Source organism: Hipposideros armiger, unplaced genomic scaffold, assembly GCF_001890085.2.
Source record: "Hipposideros armiger isolate ML-2016 unplaced genomic scaffold, ASM189008v1 scaffold_122, whole genome shotgun sequence".
NCBI classification, from domain to species: domain Eukaryota; kingdom Metazoa; phylum Chordata; class Mammalia; order Chiroptera; family Hipposideridae; genus Hipposideros; species Hipposideros armiger.
In genome coordinates this window covers 519458-527566 of record NW_017731472.1, presented here as the reverse complement: position 1 = coordinate 527566, position 8109 = coordinate 519458, and positions in this window count along the sequence as shown.

Genomic DNA, 8109 nt, shown 5'->3' with positions numbered 1-8109 from the left:
ATTGATTTTTGCTGCATTGGCCCGATTCAACATCTAGAACTGGAATGTGACAACACACAGACACACGCAGCAAAAGATTCACATTGTCCTAACTTCAGGCAAAGTACTCTGTTATTTTCTATCATATTTTTTTCTTTAAAAAAATACTAGTTACAACACAATAATATGATTTCCTAATCATTCAATCTGTTATGACCTACTGTTTAGAAAACCTTGTAACAGAAAACCTGTTGCAACTTGAATATATAGTACAAGGCTAATGGTTCAATAGGACCAAACTAAGATGTTTAATACTGCTTTGGAAAAATAGTGGATATAGTTCCAACTCAGTGTTCCAGGACACAATTCCCCCCTGCAATGGAACAGGGAACATTCTATGTACTAAATCCTGCTGTGGGACTGTGGGGAGATCTTGAAGGTCCAATTTGCTGGTATGGCTGCCATGGCCTGATGGGCCACTAAGTCACTAGTTAAAGGGCTGGGAGAGATACGTCTTGATCACCAGATGACTTAGTGCTTGAGCCCTTCCTTTTCCTCCACCAAACTTACCTGTTTCACTTTCCACTGCTAAAACTTGCTATCTGCTGTCCATACACTCTTTCCCTTGTTCCACTAATAAAGCAAATACCATCTTAAGATTTTCACTTCCTCTAATGTCCTAGAATGAAGCCACCAATTCTTTGAGTGTTCCTAAGGGGGTATAGTACTGGTTATAAGAAAGTGCAAATGGGATGGAAGTTTTCTCTTTTCCTCATGCCTTTTCTTTTTCCCTTAGGCCCAGTAGGAAAAGACAGAATTGTACATAGATTCTGGTGGTGGGTTTTCAAGGACAGTAATGTTGATTCATCACCATTTCAAGAAAAACTAGAGTTGGGTTGTTCTCACTGGACTTTCAACTTATCTGGTTAAAACCACCATTTTATGATATTATTCCTGATTCAGTGACATTTAAATATTAGAGGAAAAAATAATAAAAACACATGACATGTGCTATTGTATAATGCCTCTCCATTTAGCCATGCATTTAAACGAATTAAATGCTAATTATACTTCAAGTGTGAAATGCTGAGGGCCTATTCTGCCCCTTTGAGTTCAATTAAGATTTTAATTACTTTATAAAGGGAAGATTATAAAATGCCTTGGTAATATAAACCCCCAAATCTCATTGGCCTCATGGAACAAATATTTATTTCTTGCTCACATCAGAGTCTAACTCAGGTCAGGTGGTTTTTCTCAGTAGCTTACCTCCTGGCTATATCTCAAAGACTCATTCAACCTTTCTTAGTCAGACTTTGTTATCTAGACATGTGGTTTCCAAGGTCACCACAAAGGAAGTAGAGAATTGAGGGCGATGTTTTTAATTACCAGGTAACAAATGGCTTAATTTCTTTTATCCATATTCTACTGGTTCCCAGCCAGTCTGCAAAGAAAGCTGATCAATACATTTGTTCTGTGTGCTCAGAAAGAAAAAGTGTAGTGAACATATGGTATTGTCTTTGTCACAGAAACCAAACTCAAAAATTCCTTGTTTTCCTAAAAAATAGCAACTTTCCCAATTCCACATTTGCATATGCTTCTCTTGTTTTTGATTCAAGCTCTAAAGACATGCCCCTTTAGATGTCATTAGTAATGGCTGAGAGATTTGGGGGACTAGGTTCATTCTGTGAATGTTTATGTGCATGACCATCTCTGAGGGCACCTCAAAACTAAGTATACACTAATGGAATTACTTATGCGTCCTCTCAACACCACTGATGTAACGTTGAGAGCCTGTTTCCTCTATTCTACTAAGGATAAGACAGCCTGCCCTTCAAGGTCTAGTTCGAACTCTTCATGTTCCTAAGCCTCAGTTAGGTGCCTCCTGATGACTGCAGCAGATAGGGTGGTTTGTGAACACATGTGAGACTGAATCTCCTCTGTGGATTCCTAAAAATAGCTGGGGAGAGGAGTACATTTCAGAGCGGGCAATCAGAGGATTTGAACATTGATATTTCTGTAACTTCTCTTTGTATCCAAGAGCTGGGAAAGTGTAAAAACCACTTGAGCTATAGTTTTATCTTTTTTGTTTTACCATTTTGTCTTTATACTTTGTAGCATTATGGTTAATTTTGGAATCAAAGAGGCAAGATTTTGAGTCATAGTTCAGACACTTAGTACGTTTCGATAAATCATTTACTCTTTCTGAGCTTCAGTTTCTTTGTTAGTAAAATGGAGATAATAATACCTACTCAAATAGGGAGAAAATAAGATAATGTACATACAGTGCTTAGAACAGTATCTTCAATATAAGGCTTTACAATGACTTATACATTATAATTATTATTATCTTCCTGTCTCTATTTTAGGCTTCAATAAGGGAGAGATCAGGCCTTATTCATTTTTATATTCCCCAGAGTGGCTGGCACAATGTCATAAGCATTATAGCCACTGAATAAATATTTGTTAAAACAATTCAAGATAACTTCAGTGGTGCTTTCATTTCCTCAGTGAGAAATGCCCTGTACAAATTCAAGACACAATAAGAATTACATACTCTTTTTAGATCAGACCTTTGCTTCCCTATCAATAGAATAAGCATGTTGGAAGTTGTTTGAAAGCCGTGTTGGCTTTCATTGAGTCAACTCTGGTTGCTTGCTGAGTCCCCTTTGTGAATTTGTGCAAAGTGTGATGCAAGATGGCAAACTGGGCTGGGGCGAATTGAGTGAAACCAATGACAACAACAGATATGCAGCTGCAACTCTGGCCTCTTTATCACAATGTTCTAATTAAGTGGTAATTAGTTATTATTAATAATTCAAGTATCTATAATGAGATAAATTTCTGGACAAGAGATGGAGGGTCCAATGACAAAGTAGAAATAAGCAATGGTAGAAACCATCACTGTTCCAATTAAAAGTTTCACACAGTATGGATGTTCTCTGCACTGCAGGGAACATCTTAATTTCATTTCTACCATTAATTAAATGAAACCTTAGGAACACTGGGGTTTGAGCTATGGTTCTGTCAGAGTATATTTAGTACTATGAGTCAAAATCCAACAGAAGCTCTTCCTATAGAACAAAGATAGGGCAAACAGGACAACTGGGGTCATGGATCAATTCAAAGTAGCACATTTTAAAATTAGTATTAAATTATAGAGCACTTTCTATAGTACAAATATAGACCCAACAATCAAATTGAAAGAGAAGTTAAGAGTTCTGCCTCTAGGCGTTAATTAAATGTGGGATCTGCAGACTGTTGGATAAGGTAGAAAGGGCTAGTGAATCAATACCAAATATTTATATTTAAAATATGCATATTTGGAACATATTTTTATAACTAAAAGCCACCAGGGAAAAGCTTTTCTAGTAAACTTTTACTGCCTCTCTTGTTGCTGACTGATATTTGCTGTCATTATCACTCTCCTAATTAACATCCCAGATATTATCAACAATATAACAAAATATTGGACAGTTTTGTGTGTGTGTGTGTGTGTGTGTGTGGTTGGGGGTGTAGTGGGAGGCAGTAATAAATAGGTAGGTGGGATATGAGCTTTGGTCTTGAAATCCCCCAGAACCATTAACCTAAGAGAAAACACACTGGGCTGAGGATATTCAAATTTCTATTTGTCCACTGATGTAACCTTATCACTAAATCCTGGGTGCCTCAATTTCTCCAACTATAAAGTGAAATTAGTTACAGATTTTATTAATACCACAAGAATTGCTTACAGATAAAACTATGTAGAGTATGTGGGAGAACTTTTTCACAGTGTGCAAATATTCTCTGTTCCCAACAAAAAAGACTTGGATACTCTTTATCCCAGATGTTCCTTCTTGTTACTCAAACAGCAGCGACAAGCTCTCCGCAGAATCAATGGAAAGAAAGATGCCACTTCTGAAAAATAAGAACGAGAGTTTAAAAAATACAACATCAAAACAGAAGTAAGTGATTCATACCAAAAATAAAAAATGCAAGGTTGTACTATACATACGAATTCTTGGAGCAACCATGAGAAATTTATTCAAAATCTGGAGGTCCAATTTTGGGGTATAAGGAGGCAAGAAACTATTTAATTCTTTTCTTGAAACTTCATTGTGAATATGTGACTGGAACATGGAGGTTTGTGCTGAAAGAGGTCTAGAAGGATGCTGACAAAGAAGTCCTGCGAACTAAGCCTTAAGGACAGGAGGGGCCCCCAAGGCCTCTGGCATAGAGTCCTTATTGGAAATCCCCAACTCACAGATGCCAGCAATCTCTGCCAGAGCTCCCTCTTGCCTGAGGTTGTCTAGAATGCCAGATACCAGGTCTCTCTCCCTTCCAGGGGCTCCTGGTATTTGCACCTGCCTGTCAAATGTGGGGATCAGGCACTGGCTCCCAATCACATCAGGTCTGTCATTGGGAATCCTGGGTCCTTCCAATCTCGTCCCCCAGATCTCCTGCTGCAACCCTTCCCTCCCCACACTCATGGTTATTATCATCTACCATGTGAGGACCTACAAGGAGAGTAACACAACTTTTCAAAAGAAAATGGCATTTTAACATATAACATTTGATCCTCAGTCGAGAGTCTTCTTCCCGGTAGGCCATCAGCTCAGCAACCACATGCTACAGAATTGCAGAGCCATTGTCTCTAAAGAACACAGTTTACATGTGATGAGTTTTATGTGAGCTGTAGTCTACTCCAGTGGTTCTCAAAGTGTGACCCAATAAAATGTCTGCAATAAAAATAAGCTCAGCAGTGGGAAAATTACGCCTGAAATCTGCTTACTCTTCATCAACTACACCCATTTAGATAACACTACCATTTGATTCTGAAGTCAGGAGTCCTGTGGGCTGGTGGTTAACTGGGGGGCGGGGTATAGAGGATTTCTCTATTTTTGGCAATGAGATGGATCATATTTGTGTCAATTCTGGGAGCACTAGACCTCCTGAAGCTTTAATTAAGTTAACTAGATTGGCACCTTGGGGCCTACCAGACATAACTGATTCTAAACAATTCTGGCAAGAAATCTTCTCCTAAGGCCTTTTTCAATTTTAGGCAATTAATCAGTCATTTTATAGTAGGTGAAACTATTAGTTCCCAACCTAAGATTACCCTGGAATTTAGAAAATAAAAAGAGGCTGTTTAGGGACTATGTAATTAAGTGAAGTAACTTGCCATCAGTGTAAATTTGTGCTATAGCAATTCCTATTTCACAATTCATTTGGGGGGAAGAGGGATTAATATGTCCTAAACTATGCAGTTAATTAAGGATTTTGACAGCTGAGTCAAAGTTTACAATTTAGGATTTTTAAAAATGATGTAGTCTTTGTGAAATATCTTCAATAATTAGGGTTTAATTGTTTGTAATTTTGCTTTATGGTAGGTAGCCTTTAACAGACAAATTATAAGATGATGAATTTTTCATTTAAGAGTAATCAAGTCTGGCTTCGGCCCTTTATTATCTAGAAGTACATAATTAAAAAGAAACTTTCAGGTGGAAGATAATATGTGTAGAATGCTATCATTCTTTAAATCCTACTCAAAGTGTATCTGTGGACCAGCAGCATTGAGGTTGACGAGGAGCTTGTTAGAATTGGAGAAGCCCAGGCCCCTCCCCAGACCAACTGAATCAGAATCTGTGTTTTAATAAGCTCTCTAAGTAATTTGTTTGCAATTAAATTTGTTAAACACTGCTTGAGATCACAGGAAACTAATCAAGTAGAGAAACAGCCTTTAGTACCTTATCCCATTGTTCTCATTATTCTACTTGACAATCAGGGTCAGAATAATTTTAAGAAAAGCTTTCCTTCAAATTTTATAACAAATTGACCAAAATTAAGCTGAGGCATTTCAAATACACAGAAAAGTGCAGAAACTTATAAAATAGACCATCTGTAACCCTGCCTCTGGATTTAAAACAATTTTAATTTTAGCATTTTGTCATATTTGGTTTATCTCTCCCTGTTGAAAAAAAAATTATTGTGATAAAATATATATAACATAAAAATTAGCATTTAACCCTTTTAAGTGTACAATTTAATGAAATTAAGCATACTTACATTGTTATGCAACACCACCACTAACTGTTTCCAGAATGTTTTCATCATCTCAAACTGAAATTCTGTGCCCATTGGATAATAACTTTCTATTCCTCCTTCCCTCAGCCCTTGGTAAACACTATTCTGCTTTTTTATAGGTACCTTCCTCAGTGGCTGCACCATTTTACATTCCTACTAGCAATGCACAAGGATTCCAATTTCTCCATATCCTCACCAATACTTGTTCTTTTCTTTTTTTTTGAATAATAGTCATTCTGATGGATATGAAGTGGGATCTCATTAGTTTTGATTCACATTTCCCTAATAATTAGTGGTTTTGAACATATTTTCATGTGCTTGTTGCTCATTTGTATATTTTTTTGGAGAAATATGTACACATCCAAGTCCTTTGCCCACTTAAATTGTTTGTTGTTATTGTATTTGTTGAGTTGTAGGACTTCTTTGTATATTCTGGATATTAATCTCTTATCAGATATATGATTTAGAACTATTTTCTTTCATTTTGTGGGTTGTCTTTTCACTCTGGTGATAGTGTCATTTGATACACAAAATTTTTAATTTTAATAAAGTCTGATTTATCTATTTTTTTCTTTTGTTGCCTGTGCTATGGTGTCATATCTAAGAAATAATTACCAAGTCCAATGCCATGAAGCTTTTTTCTATATTTTTTTGTGAGGATTTTATATTTTAGGTTTTGACACATTTTGATTTAATTTTTATATGTGGTGAAAAGTATGGGTCTAACATCATTCTTTTGCATGAGGATATCCAGTTTGCCCAGCATTAGATGTTAAAAAGACTGTTCTTTCCCCACTGAGTGGTTTTGGCACCCTTATTAAAATTATTTGACTATGTATTCAAGGGTTTATCTCTGGGCTATCTATTCTATTCTACTGGCCTATATGTCTGTCTTTATACCATACTATTTTTTTCTAACTTTATTTATTTATTTTCATATTCAATATTATTTTATATTAATTTCAGGTGTACAGCATAGTGATTAGACATTTATATAATTTAAGAAGTGCTCCTCCTGACAAGTCTAGTACCCACCTGGCACTATGCATAGTGTTACCATATTATTGGCCATATTCTTTATGCACTTCTTAATCCCTTCAACATTTTTACCCCACCCCCCAAGCCCCCATCTATCATCCCCATAAATCTAGTATCCACCTGATACCGTACTGACTATATTTCTTATGCTGTACCCTACATCCCCATGACTACTGTGTAACAACCAATTTGTACTTCTTAATCCCTTCCACTTTTTCAGTCACCTCCAACCCCCTCCCATCTGGCAACCATCAAAATGTTCTCTGTATCTATGAGTTTGTTTCTGTTTTGTGTGTTTATTTATTTTGTTCTTTAGATTCCATATATAAGCGAAATTGCATTTCATCTGTTTTTCTCTGCCTGATATACTCCACTCAGCACAATATCTTCAAATTCATCCATGCCACCATAGATGGCAAGAATCCATTCCGTTCCATGTCTGAACCATATTCGATTGTATATATGTACCACTGACCCTTTTTCCATTAACCATTGACAGACACCCAGGCTGCCCCCATATCATGGCTATTGTAAACAATGCTGTAATGAACATATGGATGCACATGTCCCCTCAAAGTAGTGTTTTGGGTGTCTTCGGATAGATATCCAGAAGTGGGATTACTGGGTCCTTCTTTGTCTTTTGTTATAGCCTTTGTTTTAAAGTCTATTTGGTCTGGTATAAGTATTGCTACTTCTGCTACTTTTGTTTGTTTGGTTCTTTGTTTCCTTTCCATGAAATATCATTTTCCCGTCCCTTTACTTTCAGTCTGTTTGTGTCTTTTGATCTGAAGTGAATCTTTGGTAGGCAACATATTTCTTATCCATTCAGTCACTGTTTTGATTGGGGCATTTAATCCATTTACACTTGAAGTAACAATTGATAGATATGCATATTGCCATTTTATTATTTATATTTTTGATCTCCTTTATTTGCTTCTCCTCCCCCTCCCCCTCCCATTGCCCTCCCACTCCTCCTCCTCCTCCTCCTCCTCCCTCTCCTCTTCCTCCCTCTCCTCCTCCTCCTCCTCC